At 43.4% G+C, this 19,744-nt stretch overlaps 1 protein-coding gene across 3 annotated transcripts in view; it reads left to right on the top strand.

The window, feature by feature from the left end:
* LCOR (ligand dependent nuclear receptor corepressor) overlaps window positions 1–19,744 on the top strand; it is a 59,246-nt gene that overhangs the window by 2,974 nt on the left and 36,528 nt on the right. Inside the window, exon 2 of one of the 3 annotated variants that reach the window (XM_083844026.1) lies at window positions 13,446–13,538. The exons of the other annotated variants lie outside the window; for them this stretch is intronic. The gene's annotated coding sequence lies outside the window, so the exon portion shown is untranslated. The remainder of the gene's footprint in view (window positions 1–13,445; window positions 13,539–19,744) is intronic. 3 annotated transcript variants of the gene reach the window in all.

The raw sequence follows: 19,744 nt of genomic DNA, 5'->3' as shown, positions 1-19,744 counted from the left end.
ACCACAGGAGGACTGCAGGACAGCCCTTGCCCACAGTGAGCCGATTCAGGGGAGCTGTGCCAGCAGAAATTGTCATCCTTCTGGGGGGAGTAGAATAATTCTCCCCTAGTATAGCTCTCTTAACTGGCTCGCTGTGGGGTCCAGCAAATACCAGTGCTAGCACACAGGAGAGGGCGAGAATGCATGGCTGGTGGAAGGGTGAGTGAGAACGCAGCAGGAGATGCAGATCACCCAGAACTGCCACGCAGTTGCGTCTTCGGTTGTGCCAGCGCAGTTTTTTGTGGGAGGTAGCTCAGAAAGCTGATCTGCCTTAAACCTGTCCTTGACATGCATTTCAAGCCGCCTTTTCCCTTTTCTTGAGGTGAGGGATGGGACAGCTGGTGAGAAACAAGTCCGTGAACAGTTCTGCTGATGGAGTGATGCAACAGAGGGAGCAACGTGCGGTGGCCCAGCGGTGGAGGGAAGTGTGGAGAAGGGGGTTCTCAGCTCTTCTCGCAGTGCAGCGTAGTGGGTTGCTGAACCACAGCGTAGGCAGTGTAGGAGGGGTGAGCAGTGTCGTGATGCCCTCGTAGTACTTTGATTCCAGAGGCACGATTTGCTAGATGATAACTGTTTGATGCTGATACGTGTGCTCCCTGTACCGATCTCGAGTGCTAGCATCTTTCTCAGCGGCCAAAAGCAGGTGCCTAGCGATGAATGTAGGTGGCTGTGGATTTTCCTTAATATAATTTGTATGTATTTATTTCAACATTTGTCTATTCGTCTCTCCCAGGCTTCAGTGGCTTGCTGAGTTGGAAATGGTTAGCCAAATCAGATCAGATAAGAAATGGAGTTTAGAGGGAGGAGAGCCCACAGATCTCTGAAACCCTCCTGACTGCTTTTACGCAGGCAGTAATAGCATTGCAATGCTGTGTGGTTACTAGAGTGATAGTTTCAGGTGATCGCGTGCATTTCTACTAGCTGGTGATGCTTGGCCCTTTGTTAAATATTAGCAGTACTCTAAGAGACTCCCTGGCTGAACTAGAACTTCCCCTGGGGGGAGGGAGAAAGGCAACGTATTAGTTCCCTTCAGCAGTGATCCTGATTTTGGGATAAAATGATCTAAAAGGAAAACCTGTAACATCCACATCAGCTTTCCAACCCTGGGCTCTGTCAGTGTTTCATTCAGAGATTACTTCAGCTTATTTTGGCAGCCCAGAAGTAAAATTAGCTAAATAATTCCCATTTAGTTATTTACTTATTTCAAGCAATCGTTGCTGGTGAAATCCTGCGACCCAAGTTCTTGATCCTTATGCTGAATTGTTGAATAGTGGTGGTCTTCCACGACTTCAGATACCTGGGGCTGAAGTGTGGATTCCATGGAAGAAATATGAGACAACAGGAAGTATTAGAAGTTAATATTAATCAAGAGAAGGTGTATAACAGGGAATAATTCTGAAATCTTTATTGCATTTTCTTATCTTGATGATTACTTAGGTTAGTTCCAGCCTGTATTACAGCTGATATGAGTAAGCTGCTGCTTCCAAAATATGGAACAGTTAGCCACGTTATCTCATTGTTTTAGAAGCAGGCTTGAATCTCCAAGTCTTTAACATAGTTCTAGTTCAAAGGGCAGATCGTATTTCTTTGATCCAAAATAAGAAAGGTCATTCTAGCCCTGATGGTGATGGAAAACAGTAATAAAAAAACAAGTTAGCAGAAACTGGGTTGAAGTAAAAGTTTAAATATAGAGCTATTCTAAACTGGTATCTGTCCCCATGCCCCCGGTAAACGTGCGAGTGGTACTATTTGCCTTATCTCATCCTGCATATAACGTAGATGCAGGTTGTGAGTTAAAGATCATCTCTCTTTAAGGTCCCTTCCAACCTGAGCGATTGAGGCGCTTTGTGTTAATTTAAATTGGTTGAACAGCAACTTGCTGGTAGCTAAAGGCTTGTTCAAGAAGATCTGGTCTAGACACATTTTTGTCTGTTGGCAGCACGAATGCAGGGAGGGAGAATTACCCTTTTATGACAGCTATGCCAGGAAAAAAATTGAGGCAGCTGTCACTTAAAAATCTTTAGTTGTAAGGAATGAAATTTACAGCTTGATATTTAGCTTTACTTTAAATGTGCATGGAAGGGTGGTAGGCATCTGAAGAACAGTAGTAGAAGTTGAGCTGCGGGGGACGCATCTAGATCTGTTTCAGATATCTCCTGTATTCGCCACAAATCGCTTGAAATCACTTGTTTCTCTGCTTGCAAATGGAGAGTCACTTCTACCCTGCTAGGGACGGGACCAACCGAACAAAAGCGTGCTCAAAAACCTCCATCATCGCTTTGCGTTCTTCTGATGGATGCCAGATGAAATTTCTGGATTAGGCCAAATCACTGGGGTTGTTTGACATTTCAATGCAAATCTATTTTAACTTGTACAAAGTAATAACTGTCGCTGCAGGGTGGGAGGTTTCCTTCTTGGGACACTACACTTCCTGCAGGCTGAACGTTTTTTTGACTTAATTTTTAACTAAGAGCTGATGACAACATTAGAGTTCATCCGCTTTTCATAGAGCTCAAAATGAATTACAGTAATCCAGGCTGTGCATGCAGCAAATAGTCCAAATCCACCTAGGTAAAGCCTTTGTAGAATTTCTATATGGATACATAGGTGTATTGTACAGATCTACAATTTCGTGGTGGTGGCAGCATTTAAAAAGAGTACCTGTAGGACTTTTTAAATTCTCCAAGCCATTTTTGACAGTTTGTGCCATATATTGCTGTTGATGTAAATACCGTTAGGTACAGAAATATAACAACTGCACTTTAATTAAGGATGGATGGTACGAAATCCCTACTCCTGTGCTCAGTTGTCTAAATCCTTATTGCACAGTACTTAAACGTCTTAATGCTCTGCCATCTTAGGCTGTCTACTTTCAGACAAGTCCTGTCATGTGGTTTTTGTCTGAGAACTTCTGTTCTTTAGTGGCTAGCGTAAAATAACAAAGAGAATACTCACTAAAGGTCAGTTTAGGCAAAGGTCTAGAAAGGCAAGCATTTAACAGGGTTGAAGAGATGTAGCCATCTCATTCTGATTGGGGGTGGAGAGGACAAGGCTGCAGTGTTTTATATGGGACTTCCCAGTGCTCCACCTCACCTTACTATGCATACATGTTCCCAGCTAAGAGTATGAAGTTTTGGTTCTACAAGGTTACTTGAGTGGCTCTTCCTAATTCTCCGATGAATACAAGGACTTCAGGATTTTCTGAGGACGAGGTTGGATGAGAAGGTCAGGGCCAATCTAGGTTCTACCCCTTGCCAAAAGGGATGGCAGTGCTTGTTTTCGCTAAATGGACAGAAAACTCTGCAAAACCAGCAAGTCTTTTGGTGGCACATAGTATCTCGAATCATCTCATCCAGGAGTGAGGTGAGCACGAGAGCTCATCTGAAGCATCGGATGGAATCGCGTCCATGGGCTGAAGGGAAGCGGAGCAGAGAACAGGATGGCCTCTTCCAGCGGCAGTGAGATTTTTGGTTTTCATCTTCTGTCTTGTAACTGCACTACAGGCAGTGGTTATGCTTGACAGCAGAGCTGTCTGAACTGGCTTAAATAGCCCCTCTGTGCCGACACAACTTGTGTGGCTGCCTGGTGAACTGGTGCCCTGACTGGAAAGCAATTTATTTATTTTTTTTCTCCCCACAACATCTACAGGGGATGGAGAGACAGAGAACGAAGAGTTGGGGCTGTTAGACTGGTGTTACCACATATGTACACATCTATGCTGCCTTTCACTGAGTAACTGCTAACTTCTATGTGCGTCGTGTGTGCCTACAGGAGCAGGAAAACTGCTTCATGCATGTTTCTTCGAAGTTCTGTGGGTTATGCTGTGCTGGCTCCCTCATACTCAACTGTGGGATTTGCTTTCCCAACCACGTTGGATGCTTTTGTCCAGTACCCCCGTTAGTAAGTTGCAGTTTTCCACCTGCTCTCCCCATCTCTGCAGGCTTCTGGGGTTCCTCAGAGCTCCTCCCAATAAATCCGTGTGTCCTCAGCTTTCTCCGGATAATAGGAGAGCTTCAGCCTCTTTTTCTCTTGAAGAAGGATGTGTTGTTCTTGTGAAATTTTGTTGTTTGTTTGTTTGCCTTCAAAGCACTTATCTTTTAGCTCAGATTTAGTCCATCTTCTGTGCTGTGTAGTAGTGGCATGTTCTCTTTTATGGCGAGTTGACAGAAATTCAGCTCTCAAAGCTGAGTAGGAGATTTAAGTTACACATAAGCGCAGCGGCACATCAGAGATGAAGTGGAGGTTATGGTGTTTCAGCATTTCTGCAGGACATCGCTTCCTCTGTAGTAAAATTGCTATTAGACGGTGTCTCCATTTAATTTTTCCACTCCTCTTACAGAGAAGAGAAAAGATGGTACTCCTGTTGCATTTTCTCGAAGCAGCAGCAAAGTGGCTGCACAGGGAAGACTTGCATGGAGACAAAGGATGCTCCTTATGCCCTGGGGACCATGATATTTTATGGGAGGGAGAAGAGGGGGAGAAAGGAGGACTGGACAAGAGCCTAGTATTCATTAACAAAGGAAGCTTTCAGAAGCTGAATCCAGCAGCGTGGAAAGACATCAGAGGCCACCAGGCAATCTTAACTCTTGAGTTGAGTTTACTAACGAAAAATTTCCTGGTTCTCTTTGAACATTTTTTTAATGTCTTAGCGTGGGCATTTTGATATCTAGCTGGAGGATTGTGAAGGTCAGGCCTTCAGAAGTGGCCTTCCTCCCAACTCAGCTGCTGTTCGGGCAGGGTGGTGGTGGCCAGGTTTCGGAAGTGGAGTAACTGACAGGGTGGGAAGAGGAACAGGTAGTCGAGCTACACAGTTCTTCACTTCTTGATTTCTTTTTGGTTATATTAACAAAGGGATGTGAAAGTTTCACCCCTCAGCCTGCAATTCCCTGCAATGCTTCGTCCAGGCCAGCACAGCACACAGACGCTCTTCGCCCTGTTCTCAGCACACCGAGGTGTTGGGGCTGTTCACGTGCAGCAGCCTGTTTGGCTGTTGTACAGGCAGCTGCTTGGGTCAGGTTTGAAACTTTGTCATGGGACAGCCTCAGATTAGTCAGAGTAACGTGATTGTGTGCTTCAGCCAGGGGGGCTAGTGGCCAGAAGAGCCCTTTCTTAGCCTGTGCCATGTGTCCTGCAGACTTGGGCTTCTTAAGAAATATATCGGAATATACAGGATGGGTTGTGATTAGACATTACTAGCTTTGTTTAAATGCTCACAGCAGAGTGACTTGCTTGGATTTTGCCTTTCTCTTAGTGCATTCATTTATTTGGTAGTTATCTTGTTCAGTTTCCTGAACAAGTTGGAGGCAGACCTCGTCTCAAGTTTGGTTGTCCTCTGGGTTAGGATTCGTCATTATGGCAAAAGTGATGAAAGCTGCTTTCTAGGTGATGCTTTATCGTGATCTCTTGGTGCGTTTCTGAAAATGTGCCATCATATCCTTTGTGTGAAGAAGTTTTTGCAGAGGTGGACACCTAATAACTTCCATTTTATTCTGCAAAAATCAAGAGAATAGAAGCGCATGGAAATAATTTCCCTTTTTGACCTAAGGAAACTTAAAATCAATCTTCTTAAAGCAGTGATTCCACTTACATTCCTCCTTTTCTAAAGGCTGTAGCTACCTTATCCCTTGTTTTTTGTTTAGTATTTTAAATTCATTAGGAGAATTTGAGTATGAGATTGAGGCAGCAAGGACAACTTCTTTAGAAAAAAGCATTCGCAGTTGTCTTTGGATGATAGTTCCTCAGTCTAATTGACCTCACTGTGCAGTAAGTGAAGTGCCCCTTGCTGGCTCTGAGAGCCCTTTGAAAAAGTTGTGCTCGTGTTGAGCTGCAAGGGGAAGGTTTCACTGACCTCGGTGGCTGTCATTCATCTACATTCATCTGTAGCTTAGTGTCTTTCAAAATATTACAAGATTGACCGAAGAACTCCAAAGTACAGAGGGAAAAACTAAGTGTGAAATGTTGGCTGGGTGCGGGTTTGGATGGGTGTCCGTACTTCACGATGCATTGTGTAGGACATGTTCTGAGCCTTTGTAAAAATGAAGTGTCAAAGTCTTTTGGGGGTAGGGAGGTAATTTTTTTCCTTGAAATGTTTCCCACAAATATGTAGGTTATTGTGACTTACAGTTGGGGGACAAAATTACAGCGAGTGTAATACAAACTTATTTTTTTCTGACTAAATGCCTAACTATTGTCTGCACTTTTTTTTATACTTTCCTGCCTTCGTTATGCGGTCACACAATGCAATAAAAATGTGATCTTCTAGAACTGTGTGGTGAAATGCTTCGAGAACCTAGTTCTCGTATCTTACAGGAGTATTTCTGAGAACTTTTCGCATAAACTGTGCGCTTGGTTTTGCCTCTGCAGTTTTCCGTGAGCGATGTGCAGTGACTTGGGAGCGGATGACTTCAGTACGCGGTTGAGACAGGCCAGGCTGAGGTCCATTTTGGGTATGCACACTTGAATTTGACAGGAATGCTGTGTTTATCTCTTGAACAAGCCTAAGCTGTTGAGAGAGGAACTTTGTTTTACCAGGGCTCTCTTAGATCAGTGATTTTTTTTTTTGGAATTTTTTTATTTTCCAACCTGGAGTTGGCAAGAAGCAATGGTGGAAAAACAAGCCTATTGCCAGGAGTTTAAATTGCGTGGGGTCTGTACACTTTTCAGGAGCCCACAGTTAGAAAATTACTGCTCTAAATGATTTGTAAACAAAGGCTGTTTTCTTTTCCAAAGTGGCTGTAGGTGTTAAGGAGTACAAGATGATATTTAGACAGCTATTAGATAAGGATTGGATTTTTCTTTTCCTTTCTCTTTTCATACCTACCTACTTAAAAGTATATTTTTATCAAAAAAAATGCATATTGCAGAAGAGGCTAGCCCTGGAAGGCTTCAGCTTGAAAGCTAATTTCTGGAAAAAGGTTAGAATGGCATCAAGTAAGTCTGTTTTAAGTGCCGCACTCCGTACATTCAGGTCTTTTTTTTCTCTTCAAGAACCTTGCCGTGAAGGCCAAACACCTGCTACAGAGTTTGTATTGGATCTGAAGATTTCCTTAACCACTCCTCTCTGGTTGTGAAGGGAACCTTGAATACACGGTTATCAGCATAACCTGATGTTGTCATGCCGAGCGCTGGCAGATACCCTGGAGCAACAGATAGATGCCCTCAAGACCAGAAAGGCAGTCTGCTTTATTTATTTTAATGACTAAAAGATGATCCAAGTATGGGAAGGACAGTAGGCAGTGATGGTCTCTACGTGCATTGCTCTTCTGGGTGCCAGAGCCCAGGTAGCGCTCGTCCTGGCCACTCTTGCAGCTTGTTCTATTTTGCTAGAACTGAAGCAGAGGTCACAGACTGAGTGCAGTCGTAGTACAAAATTGAATATAGAGTTCAGAGGTTACTCTGCTCAACAAGTTACTCAGTTTCAAATTAGATTAAAAATTGACTTCATAAGTTAAAGACGTTGCAGGCCTGTGGTCCACTTCGCCATGGAGGCTGCGCTCCTTGGCTGTAGCAAACAGATTGGTTCTTGTTCCTAAATCATCTGCTGGCCTGTGACTAATCCTGAATTCAGATCTTCCTGCTGTTTGTACTTTGAACTGAATTCTGTGCTCCAAATAAGAAGAACGCAGAGGGCTTTACGTTTTCTCAACCCCTGGTAGCCCAGGGACTAGCAGGAGGGGAAATGCCTTATGCAGCTTATACATCATGGGAGATGGTGGAAGGGAAGGCATGTGGGGAGAAGTCAATCACAGCTTTGTTGGTCTATACTTACTGGCATGTTGATGAACTTTAGCAGCTAAATGCACTTGTGATGACACCTCACAAACTTCAGAAAGTAAGCAGTTATATTTGGAAACTTTTCATTTGGGTTTTTCAGGACTGAAACAACTAAACCTACTTTGAAAAAAAAAAAAAAAGCAAAGATGCTCGTTCCCAAGAAATGAGCCTCTCCCGATTATCATGTCTTGGGTATTTCAGCATCCTAACCCTAAAACCTACTTGAGATCCTTTCCTGTCTGTCCTCCTCTGTGGTTCAGATACAAGGTGGGCTTTGCCTTGCTGGAAGGGAAGAGGAATGGTTTTTTCATGCTCAGTCTGAGGGAAGAGAGGAGTGATTTTTCCTGATCTCATCTTTAAAGCAGACAGGTCTTGGCTCTCAGCATGCCGTGGTGCTGCCTAGAAGGGTTTTTGTGGCTCTGTCCACAAGCAGCACACAGCTAATTTCGGAGCTGGTTTGTACTGGCAGATTCACAGTTGTGTGTTGGAATTTATAGCATACTTTGGAGAGTCTTGTCGGAGCTGTCTTTTAAAAATAACAGCTCTCGCTCTGAACAGCGTGCTTTGCCGCCCGTGGTTCTGGTTCTGCTTGCGACCTGGGTCCCGAAGGCAGGTTAGTGAATCCTGGGTGTTAGCGAGGGGCCTGGGTTAGGCTGGGCTGGGTGCTTGGGACCTTGCTGTGCGTGGGGCAGTCCCTGCAAGCGGTGCCCAGGGCCTGCAGGAGCAGCCCGTGGCTCGGTGCAGCACATCTTCCACTTCCAGTGGCCTCACCGAAGTCGTAAGCTTGCTCTCGTTTTTGGAAAGAACATGCCGAATGCTTGTCTGCAGACTTTGAATCTCCTTGGTGATGCATTCTTCTGCTCAGGTGGCTCCTCCCCGTTCGCTCAGTCCGAGGGGAGGTGGACAGCCAGCTGAATATGAGATAACGGGACATCGGCGCCTTGAAACAGCCCCGAGCCTTTCCTCTAGGAGCCGGTGAAGGAAAGTGAATAGCTCTCTAAAACCAGGTCTCTTTCCAAAGTCCAGGTTTAGCATAAAGCTAAAGCTTTACAAAGAATGCTTTTAGAAAAGGAGAAGATAAAGTTTAATAGCTGTATAATTACTCGCCTTGTTTGAATCCCCCCAGGGAATGTAAAGGTGCCTCTAAAACAAAGAGACCAAAGGTTTTTTGTTGTTCTGCTTCTGGACTAAGTGGGCTGTCAGCACCATACTGAGTGGCATAGCTAGTTAGCTGAGGGGTGTTTCTGTGAAATCCAGAGACGAGAAAAAAGGCAAGGCCAACCAGAGCAACAAAATAGATTTTGCTGAAAAATAAAGCTTTAAATAGATGTTTCTAGCAGTGTGGGTTTTTTTCATTCTTTTTTCTTCTGGGGTGGGGCTAAACATAACCAAACTTCGGGCAATCGTGGCTATTTCATTTTAAGGTACTGAAGTCTGATAGTCTTCCAGATAAATCTTATAGCATTTTTGAGAGAGAGACAAAATAGTTCCCACTCTAGATGTAAAACAGTTTCAGGTAAGCAAGTGCTGTGTTCCTGTTAGGGATAAGGGAGTATGTTCTTTTGAAGCTGCTGCTTATTAAAGTTGTAGCATAAAACCTGGGGGACAGAGTTTTGGGAAAGACTGGTGAGAGAAGGTAGACAGGTTCTGTGGTGTTTTGTTGCTGTTTGGTTGGCATGCTTTAGCTTACAAAGCCTAGTAGAAATTACCTGGACAAAAGCTGTTCTAAATGTATGCGGTCCTAACCCTTAAGTCATGAACTGAAGAGGCTTGCCTAGACACATACATCAGAAAACCCTTATTTTCAGGAAATCTGCATCAGCAAGTCATCTTCAAAATTATTTGATAGAACCCACTGTTGGCTTTTGCGCCATGAGTTATTCTTTTTCCAGAATAAAGTTAAACATCATGTTATCTAATTTTTACCTGTATTGCATCACAGTAATATAAGCAATTCAGTAGCGAGACAGATTTCAGAAAAGGCATGAATTTATTCTCTGTGAAATCGTTTTAGCGGGGGAAAAAAAAAAAAAACACAACAGAATTTCCTGATTCCAATTGGTATATCCTAAATGTGATGTCTAATGTGTGTAGAAGGTGCTACAAGAAGAAGTCAGTACACTTTTTTTTTCCTTTCCTTTTAATGAAGGGAGAGGGACCTGAGTCATCTTGCACTCAACTGTAATAATGCATTTCGGCATGATTCTGAAGAAACTGCAAGTCCACCTACAGCCATTGCTGAACTGTGAAAATGTGCATCGCGTTTATAGTAGCTACAGGTTTGGACAGTAACTCAGATGCTAATCTCTGACAAATCCCAATTTTACATTATTTAACCTAAATGAGCAGTATAGGAGCTCACAGATGTTTAAGGCTGGCCCGTAAAGAAAATCCTTCAGGAAAGGCCTTTGTTCTACCGTAGGAAAATAGGATACATCCAGGGGAAGTGGATTTTCATGTAAAACCCTAGCTCACCGTTACGGAGCAGTTTTTATCCTGGTGTAAACTGGAGGTGCTGCAGCGAGGCTCCCCCTCTCCGTGCAGTGCCCTCGCACTGTGTGGGTGCGGGGTGGGTTGGCTGATCCCCGAACCATCTCGTCGTGTTGCCGTGCGAATGCAAAGCGAGCGAGCATCTTGGGGGGTGGAGGGGATGAGTGGGATCAACCCTGTCAGTGGAGGGGTGGATTTGTCATGGATTAAAGTGCCAGGTAATCAGTAATCGTAGCTTCAAAACATTGAGGACGTGCTGCGGAGTGGGGTTCCTCTTAACAGTAACCTTCAGTTTGCAGTAATCTGTCCTCTAGTAACTTCAGATAAGCGAGTTGTGGAATTTTGAGTAGTCTTACTCTGCTTCTCATGGTTAGCAGCTTACACAACGTATTTTGTGCACGTTTATTTTGCTGCTGTTGATTTCCCCCCCCCCCCGCCCCTTCCTTAAAGCACTTGAATTAGGCAAGCCTCGTTCTGCTCTTGATGCTGCCTTGCTGGTGAACGTACCTTGAGCTGCAGTATGTCCCCAGTGAGTAGATAAATCTCTTATCCAATGTGTTAATTTTAATACAATTAACAGAAAATTACAGATAAACTGACATTATAATGGAGACATTAGAATCGTCATTAGTTGCTGTCAACAGAAGGTGCCTTCCAGAGATCAAACCAGCTGAATCTCACTGTGTATGCCCTTTATAGGAGGCTCATAGGAACCTGAAACAAGAAATTCCTACAGAATAATGATAATCTTGACTCTAATGCAAAAGGGGGAGAATTAACACACTTTTAATGTTAGCTGAAAGGAAGGGGTTTTGCTTACCTGTTCGGGTGATTTGCATATTTAGGCTTTATGGAAATAGCAACAAACACTCCTAGGATATAAACCTTTAGGTTTATGATCTAAGTGGGAGAGATGGGCTGGTGTAGAATAGGCCTCTTTAGGGTCAGTGCCATCCCCAGTCTGGAAGGATGGTAGATTCCTAACCATGGAAGCCTCCTGAGGGTAATCCCAGTACAGATGGACCCCGCGTTACACCAGGCTGCTGTGCAACATTCTTGTTCTGTGTCTTCCCTTTTCCCTGAGAAACGAAGTGGACTACTCGGGCAGGCTTGGACTGGGCTTTCTGCGTGCTCAGCCAGTCAGGATTCATCAGGGCTCCTGGTGCAGGGATTTTGCATTTCCACACCCTTTAGGGTTGCCTTAGGTGTTTTGGTTCCAAACAGGAGTAAACTACTGGGATAGTTTACCTTCACCCTGAACAGCCGTTCTCATGCGAGGTGAACCCGGAGAGGTTTGCTTTCCTTTTTTAAAGGGGAGGGATCGCTTGTCCTTACTTATGCAGTCTCCTCAACCTGCACAAGCATGGCTGAGGGGGTACAGGGATGGCAGTGAGGGGTGGGGCAGAGAAGGGAAGGGCTGTGAAGCCTGCTGTTACTGCCGAAAGGATGCTCAAGAGGCTGCGCTTTGAATCCAGAGGCTTGACTGGAGTTTGCCTCCATGAGCTTTATCTCATGCTGGCACTGACCCCTTCAAAAGGGACATCAGAGACGCTTTGCCCATGTCCCTGCGTGCAGAAGAAAAGATTTTTGTCATGTCCAAAGCCTTGCCTCTTCCTAAAATGCTCCGAGTTCTTCCATGTGGTTCTCAGTTCTGTGCTGGCTCTATGACTTCAGCTACTTAAAGGCAGTGCAGTAATGTTTTAAAAAGCTGCGTTTCGTGTGGGTTTGGCTTGAGGGATGCCTGGGAACGTGCTGTGGGAAACTCCACTGAAACATGCAGGGCTGACCAGTCTGTCAAAGATGAGAAAAACTGGTAGGGATTGTCTCTTTGTTCTTGCCAGCACACCACAAGCAGAAGGTGTAGGATGCCACAGGATGACTTCTTTCAGAAATCCCTTAGCTCAGCAGTTGTCAGGAGGAGGAAAGAGAAAACCTTCACCTCCTGTTTTTATGTGGCGATGTGCTAACTGAAGTACAGGCCCCCGTGCTAGAGCTTGTTCTAAGATGCAGCAGCATCACGGGCAGAAATAGGCTTCTATTAAAAGTTTTTTTTTTGTTCATTTGTGGTGGTGTTTTTTCCCTTCCTTTCCACTTTGGATCTGTGGACTGCCCTGATTATAAAGCACACAGTCACTTCTCCGAAGCCTTGTTACTGAGGGTAACAAATCCTGCAAAATTAGCCTGTTCTGTTTATTTGGGAATGAAGTGGAATAAATGTTTCATACTTTGTGCCTGGAAGCGTTTCTGAAGAGCAGAGGCTCGATAATCCTCAAAGATGCATGCTGGTTACTTAAATTGCTGCATTTGAACTTCTGGGGCGTGGGGGAGAAGGAAATCTCTTGCAGGCTTTCTGAAGGCAGAGGCAGTTGTTTCCTCCTCTTGCTTGCCCCTCCAGCTGGATAGTGCAGCCAGCTCCCGATGGATGAGTGGATGTCATTACTCTCAGAAAAGTAACTTTAAGGCAGAAGTGAAGGGTTTTTATTCTCTTTTTGCGAGTAGTTGAACTAGCTGTTTAGGTTTCTTTTCTCAGGGACCACATGAATAAATGGGAACAATACAAGGTTGAGTTGCACCTGTAGAAATGGATTCATTTTGTTAGCTTCCTCCTGTTTCTGCACAAAGCCACGAGCAGCAGAAGTACTGGAAGAACCTGCTGCGTAGGCTTATGCTAACCGTATGTTAACTTTGCTTAAAAAAAAATTAAACCCTACCTCCTGCAGAACTTGATTTGCCATTGAGAAGAGCTTTCTACTTGCTGGGAGTGAAGGGGAATTTTTCAGTCCCTGGCAATTGTGCAAGGAAATGGCTATTGTTACTGACTCAAAGACTGTAGAAAGAACTTTAATTTCCCTGCTCTGTTTGATGCCTCTGCAACTCCGAACTGTTTTTCAATGCAAATACTCAGCTGACTGTCCACTGTTGCTGTTCCTGGGTTTCTTTCATTTTACTCTTTCTTCCCCTGTCCCCCATGTTTCCTCTCCATTGAGTGCTTGAAGTTATTTTTCATGAGACGTGTATGTTTCAAAACTAACTTTGTTTTCTCTTTAGGTCATTGACATATTTGTCTTCACTAATGTTTGCAACATCTCCGAACGTAGTATCCTCTGTGAATTAACTAACATGCTGTTTACCCTTTCTTCCAGATCCAGTTTCTGATCCTACTTCCACATTTGGGAGTATGCAAGGGACAAACACATCTCTTTGCGTAGCTTGACTGGATATCCCAAGACTAGGATGTTAGTATATTTAAACAATTTTTTGCATTAAAATGTTGCCAGTATCTTAATTGCACATAGATTATTTTTGAAATGTAATTAGCGTTATTGGCATTATGCATATTCAGAAGCCTGCTGGTAGAGAGAGTTTTTCTACAGCCTGACTAGCGCTTATTGATGACTTCAGAATGGGTGCAGGAGTAGGAAAAAATTCAGGGTTGCTTTTTTAACAAGCCAGGTTTATTTAGTGTTATAGCATTAGCATTCATTCTTGAAAATCTTGGCTCTTTGTCTAATAAGATTAACTGTAGGTTAATCCAAGAACATATAAAATCTTTAGACTGTGTTCAGGATATTTATGAAAGACCGCTTCAGACTTCTGACTGAATGAATATAAGCCTAGGAGGGATTTTTAAATACTTGAAATAGCCAAATATCTGTAGAAATATTTGCATTGTGTAAAATATTGTATGCTGATTTATTTATTTTTTAATCCTTGCATCACAGGTTACATTATTCTGGTACTCGTGAGGAACCAATTGTCTAGAAGAGTAAAACCCTATGCTGAGCTATTTTTGCAGATATGATAGTGCAGCTTCCTTTAAAACGTGTTTTGTGATTGTATAGTTACTGCAAAATAAGATACTGCATGGTTGCTGTTATGTAAGCAATTGTCTGGTGGTAATTACCAGTTTGATGATAAAGAAGTCAGCATTAAACCAATGTGCTATTTTAAAAATATGTGTTTTTGACTTGATCACCTCTTGGAATGTCTCATGTATTCAAGTATGACTATTTAATTGAATTGTTGATTGAAACACTACTATAAGCAACTACTTCAGTTACCGAAGTGAATTGGGTGCTGATGGCAGCGTTCATTGTGCCGCTGTGGATTCTGCAGGTTCCCCTGCAGCCTTTAGTTTTCCCATGTGCTTCCAGTCCTGTCCCCTTTTAAACGAAAGGACCATTCTTCTCTTCATGTGCCTCAAATACCTACTGTTAAAGCTCTTACCAATCTTCCTGGCTAGCATTTTAAAATAATCGGTTACAATTTCTGTGCTTAGGTTTTCACTTCTGTTGTCCAGCTCCGTGCATGGGTAATGAACTTAGGCAAGACTGCAGTTCTTTGGCGGAGCTACTGCTGGCAGATGTTCTCGGAAGACCTTGTGCTTGGGAAGTGCAGTGTTTTGTAACGCTCGCTCTGGTGTCTTGCTGCGTTGTTGTTTAGTGGTTAGTTCCTTTGCTCACCCTTCCGGTGTTATTCCTGTGGTTTTATAAAAAAGCAAGTTTGTTACGTTTGCTTACAGGCTTTTCAAGGGAATTTGAGATTCATTGAGTACTATTGATTATTTAAATCTTACAAAATCTGCTGAAGCTCAGTGTGTTCTAGAAGTCTGACTTTCCTTGAGCGTGGAGATGTTTCTGGTATCAAAGAACACTTTAAAAATGTCAGCTCCATCTGAAATAACCTTCAGAGGATGGAAGGTATAAAACTGACAGTAGTGGAGAGTAAGCTGCTTACATTAAATTGTTATTCAGGTTTCTTGCATGCTGGCAATTCACTGTTCGCACCTCATGCTGTACTTTGTTCATTACGTGTGCGTGATGCTCCTCCCTTTAACGAAACTCGTGTATGAAGAACTCTGTATGAAAGAAGGACCTGAAGGGGAGATAGCTGCGAAGTGTCAGCCTGCTTTGTAACTCTGAGCATCTGTTGGTGCTGTTCCAGACTCCGAGCCCTTTAGAACCAGATGATTTGCATGTAACCCGCAGAAGCACAGTTTGTTTCAAATTCCTTCACTGTTTATACAGTTGTACTGCTGGCAATTCCTAGCCATGGATTAGGAAATCCATTTATGAGATTCTTTTCTGAAAGGACTGTTGAGAAGTTACAAAAAGAGCTGCTTTGGATATAATATAAGTGGACAGTGACCCTGATCTTAAAAGCTGAAGCTTTTCTAGCAAAGCAGCACTCAAAACTGTGAAGTGCTTCTGTTGTTTCTCCATATAGAAGTTGTTAGTGGTATTTCAGTCTCCATTGAATTCAGCAATACAACATGGTGTGGAATGCCAAGCTTGAGAAGCTTTGTGTGTAGGTTACCTGGAAAATTGAATTCAGGTTTTGAACAAAGGATCTGTGGTAGGCAGTTTCTTAGAAGGCTGTGTGTTTTCCCACTCTGTCTTCACTTTCTTGCCACCAAAGAATCAGTTTTAGATCTGCTGAACATCTTGAACAGGGGTTTTATCTTTGAACAGACCTGAGGCAGTGACTGGTCTGCGAAGACTTCTTTATTGACATACCGACTGTAAAACTGGAACAAAGCTTTCTGTTTTAGATGGCTGACCTGCAGATGTTTGTCTCCGTAACAGTTTGTTGTTCTTGAACAGAAACCCGTGATTTGATTAAGCGTATTCAGAGATTCTGCTGTAATTCAGTGGCATTAAGAGACTTAGTGCATGGAAAGTGCGGACTGCTGCTCAGTCTTCTCTCAGTTCAGATCACGCGTGTTGCTTTCAAGCAACCGACTTCAAGTAGAAGGAAAACAAAAGTTGTGAGGGGGATAGTATTATGGCCTCAAGCCAAATGCAGTACATGATGTTTGACTTTCTGAATTATGAGAGACTGATAATTTATTGGAGTAAAGGAGAAGGTGAAGACTCAGCAGCGTCAAAAAGCTGCACAGAACTGCTTGGCTTGGGGAGGACTTAAAGATGATAGGATGAGCTGACATTGTTGTGTATATATATAATTTGGTTAAGAGCAATTTAAATTGTTAACAAAGTCTGTAGACACCAAATTCATTGTGGCTACCAAGAAAAGATATCTGGGCCTAACTGTGATACCCTGCATGGCTGTCATAAGCTATGTTTTCCCTATCATCTTCTGCATCAACCCTAATCCCAAGATTGTTGTTCTGAATTCGTTCTTCACAGTAAATCTTATGATCAGAACTTCTGAGTTCTGATCCAGTACCAACTTCAGATGTCTGCCTCTAATGTGAGTAAGGGAAAGAGTCTGAGAATAAGGAAGTCAAATGGAGGTCTTGATTTCAGCCTTGTTGGTGTCTGTGCTGTCCTTAGTCCTGCCACTTGTTCCTGTTGGCATAACTGAACTATGCTGGGAGACTCTTCCTGTCCAGAAATAATGCACTTGTACAGTTGTTTGTATTGTCAGTGGAAAGGGAAGAGTGTGGATAGCGATGTCTGATGTTAAGCAGCGTTTCTTCTGTCTGATGTTGCTGTGCGGTAAGTAGAAAAGCTCGCCATAGCCCCAGTTATAGTTGTGCACAAAATACCCTAAAGAAATGGGGTCCCTCTCCTGTGAAGCACGTCTATAGGCATGGCTTATGGAATTGATGATGTGTATCTGAAGCTTAAAGGTTAGTAAGATCCAAAGAATTGCTGTATGAAATGATGGCAAACATTACGTGACATTAGAAGTAAGAGATTTATCAGTCACTTTCTCCTTGAGGAAAATTTCCACCAAACACCAAAGGTCACACCGTTTCACAGCTTTTTACTGCAAGTCTCTTGCATCTGTGTGTAGTTATTCTTTTAAAAAAAAGAAAGTTCGCTGCTCCTAGTCTACACTGAGTAATGCTCCGTCACATCTGGCAATTTCAGTTCCCACAATTTATTTCAGCACCAAATTGTTTTGCTGCTATAATCTTGTGTTATAAAGTTGTCAGCAGCTGTGCTTACACTTCTCTGCATCCAAAGGAAAATTGGGGCCTGCAGTTTCTTTATTACTGTGGCATAACCTGAGGTGTGAATGAAGGACAAGAGCGGATATTTCTGCTAGCATTTAATTTTTCTGGCATAAAAGTAACAATAGCAATACAGCTGTATCTTCAGTGCTGTACGCAAGAGTTATTGTGGGCTTCCTTTGTACCACTGTGCTTTTGCTGTTATTGTCGTGCAAAGCTGGAGGGGGCCGTTAGGCTTAGCAGTACTCGCCGTGTGTTTGCACCTTGCGTTGGGGATGCACGAGTGCATCACTTAAGGTGTATTTTCAGATGTAACCTCAGCGATGACAATTAGTTGTTGTGCTCTGCTCTGTAGCCAGTAGGAATTCTGTGCTCGTGTCTTTCTATTTCCCTATGTATACAGATCTGTGGTTTTTTTGGGGGGGGGGGGGGGGGGGGGGATTATAATTAATTATTTAATTTAAGGGGCATAACTTCCATCCTGCCCCCGTTCTAATTATTCTTCCATGTTGGTGCTAGCTGCCTGGGACACCTGCTGATTTCACCTAGATCATCACCTTTCTGTTGAGGCTAAACTGAACAGTCCATCTGAAAAGGCTACAGATAATTTTCCAGAAATTCTGGGAAGCCTTCTTAAAATACCAGGTATACTTCGTATTCAAGATGCAGCTTTGTTTCTGTGATTGAGATCCATCTTATTTTCTACTGTTAGCTTCTTAATTGGGATTTAGATATACTTGCTAGTGTTGTAGTGAAATAATCACTTGACTTAATAAAGTGGTGTTATTCTCGTGACGCACAAGAATTTTGAGGATGTTGTTGGTTAGCTGGAGTCAGAAGGCATGCTTTGCATTGGGAAAATCATGTAATGGCTTGCGACGGAGGTTTCTTTAACATCAGGTAGACTCTTACAGTCAGAAGTAAGAGCAAAAAGGCCCTTGGCAGTTCCTACCACACAGGTCAGCCAAGTATGTTCATATATCAACTCGGAAGCATTCAGTCAACTTTCACAGGTCTGTTTCCTGGACAGCATCAGATTTTTAAATGATGAAAGTGATGCAGCTAGATTTAGTTCCCTGAACAGAATCACGCTTCCATTGCACTTTGCAGACCCTCTATACATTTGAATATCTCTGCCTTTGTCAAACAGGTAGAGATGGCAAGGGGCTCTATGTAATTAGCTGAGAACCAAAAAGAAAGAGTAATGCATTGAGCTAAGGCAGTAATGAGTGCTGATATATAACCGACCGCCTGTGAAAAGGGAGGTGAAACTGAGACATGCTCCAAGCATTCACTAGATCCTATCTGTGGCTTTGTAGATGCTTTTTCTGCTGGTGGCCTGTGTTTAAGTGGATTCAGCAGCTTGTGCCTCCCCTTTCTGGGCTGTTTTAGCTGAATTGTTTCAGCTGGTCTGGTTTCACTGGGTGGCTGCACTGCAGACAGAATGATGTGGGCCAGGGCCATGCTACTGGGAGAAGGGAACCTGCTTAAACAGGGCTGGTATGGGACATGAAATACAGCAAATATCTCAGTTCAACCCACACCTCTAGCACGCTTTTGCACCGCACTAATTCATATCTCTTGAGGCTGGGGTGGAAATCACCCATATCCTGTGCTTCCACATATACAGCTCTTTGGGGACAGAGGGGGATTCTGCATGGTTCAAATGGACTTGGGCCTCTGCTGTCCCTCCTCGTGGCAGCCTGTGCCTGCCTGCACACCTGACTCTGGCTGATCGGTGCTACGAGCGGTGCTGTGCCCGTGGAGCAAAGTGGAGCAGCAGAGTGACCCTGCTGGAAATGCAGGCTCTATCACAGAAGGTATTTTTTGGATAGCTCAATTCCATCTACTGCAAGGCTGTTCTTAGGCATGGGCTGGGGTAGCATGATGTATGGGGATAAATGCTGGTAGTTAACGAATGTCACCTTAACTTCACCTGGCAGCGAAGCATTAACAGGTTGTCTCCAGCAGGAAGAAAGTTTCAAGTCTCTTTTTTCCTGCAATAAGTAATTCAGCACTGTTGGGTATGAAAAAATTGCCTTGAGTTGAAGAAATATTTGGGTCTCTGTATACAAACTTCTGTTCTGTGGTGTTTTTGTGCTGTCAAGTGTGCTCATTCTTGGGCTATTCAGCTCTTGTAATCTGTTAATAAACTTTCTGGCTGGTTGGTAGTTTCTTCTCAGTGAAAGTTAGTCCTTTAATAAGCCTCCTGATCTTGAGTTGAAATGTAAAACAAGCCCACCACCCCGGCTTGATCAACCATCCAGATTAGGGATGCGGTATCTGCAGCTCAGAGGCTCTTGCCACCCCCGCAAATCCCCGTGAAGATTACAGCTCAGCCTGCCAGGGCGACTGCTCTGTCTCGAGGTGGTGTTGAGGCAGCCACTGCGAAGTCCCCAGCTTTTGGTGAACTCTGCTGCAGAGACGTTTGATTAGAGATAAGGTTTCATGCCTTAACGAGATTCTTGTCTTGATACCAAATCACCAAAAAAAACAAACAACAAAAACAACCTTTGCCAA

Source organism: Anser anser, assembly GCF_964211835.1.
Source record: "Anser anser genome assembly, chromosome: 7".
Lineage (NCBI taxonomy): Eukaryota > Metazoa > Chordata > Aves > Anseriformes > Anatidae > Anser > Anser anser.
Note: the sequence above shows the minus strand (reverse complement) of the source record. Positions and strands in the feature narration are given on the sequence as shown.